The sequence below is a fragment of the Helianthus annuus genome, chromosome 10, assembly GCF_002127325.2.
Source record: "Helianthus annuus cultivar XRQ/B chromosome 10, HanXRQr2.0-SUNRISE, whole genome shotgun sequence".
NCBI classification, from domain to species: domain Eukaryota; kingdom Viridiplantae; phylum Streptophyta; class Magnoliopsida; order Asterales; family Asteraceae; genus Helianthus; species Helianthus annuus.
The window spans coordinates 25,781,964-25,782,833 of NC_035442.2; the positions used below are offsets into that span (position 1 = coordinate 25,781,964).

Here is an 870-nt window from a genome sequence, read left to right on the forward strand (position 1 = left end):
AGGATCCTCATCTACATATTACTAATTTCTTAGAAATATGTGATACCTTTCGGATCAACGGAGCATCAAATGACGCCATCCGCCTCCGAATGTTTCCTTTCTCACTAAAAGACCGAGCAAAAGCTTGGCTCAACGCCCTCCCAGCTGGATCGGTAAACACCTGGGATGAACTAGCCCAAAAATTTCTATATAAGTATTTCCCTCCCGCTAAAACTGCTAAATTAATGATTGAAATTAATACATATTCACAAGAGGACGGGGAATCCTTATATGAAACTTGGGAAAGGTTCAAGGAGTTATTACGCAAGTGTCCACATCACGGCCTTGCGATATGGCAACAAGTATCCACTTTCTATAATGGATTGTTGCCACACACAAGGCAGACACTTGATTCTAGCTCCGGGGGACTTTTAGGTAATCGACGCCCGCATGAAATATATAACCAAATTGAGGAAATTGCTCAAACCAATTTTCAATGGCACACCCCCCGAGGCAATAAAACTATTGCCCCGGGCGCCCATAAGGTCGATGAAAGCACCTCTTTACAAGCCCAAATCGAGGCACTTTCGTCAAAAATAAAAAAATTGGAAATGACAAAAACAGTCTCGGTTATGGCTTGTGAAGGGTGTGGTGGGTCACATGAAAATTGGAGTTGTATGAAAGAAACGGACGATCAACAAGAAATGGTAAACTACATTGATAATAGACCTAGGCCGTCGGGTCCCCCAACGGGAACTTACAACCAAGGATGGCGAAACCACCCAAACCTTGGTTGGAGAGAACCCGGCAATAGTAGTAACCAATAAACCCAACGAACAAACTTTCAACAACCAAGAAATGAGTCACAAAATTTCACTCAACAACAAAGTG

At 42.8% G+C, this 870-nt stretch overlaps 1 non-coding gene across 1 annotated transcript; it reads right to left on the reverse strand.

Annotated features, from left to right (window-relative positions):
* Positions 1 to 218: 218 nt before the first annotated feature.
* LOC118483422 lies at positions 219 to 325 on the reverse strand. Its single transcript, XR_004870710.1, has one exon. It is a non-coding gene; the product is annotated as a small nucleolar RNA R71 (small nucleolar RNA).
* Between the last annotated feature and the right edge of the window lie 545 nt (positions 326 to 870).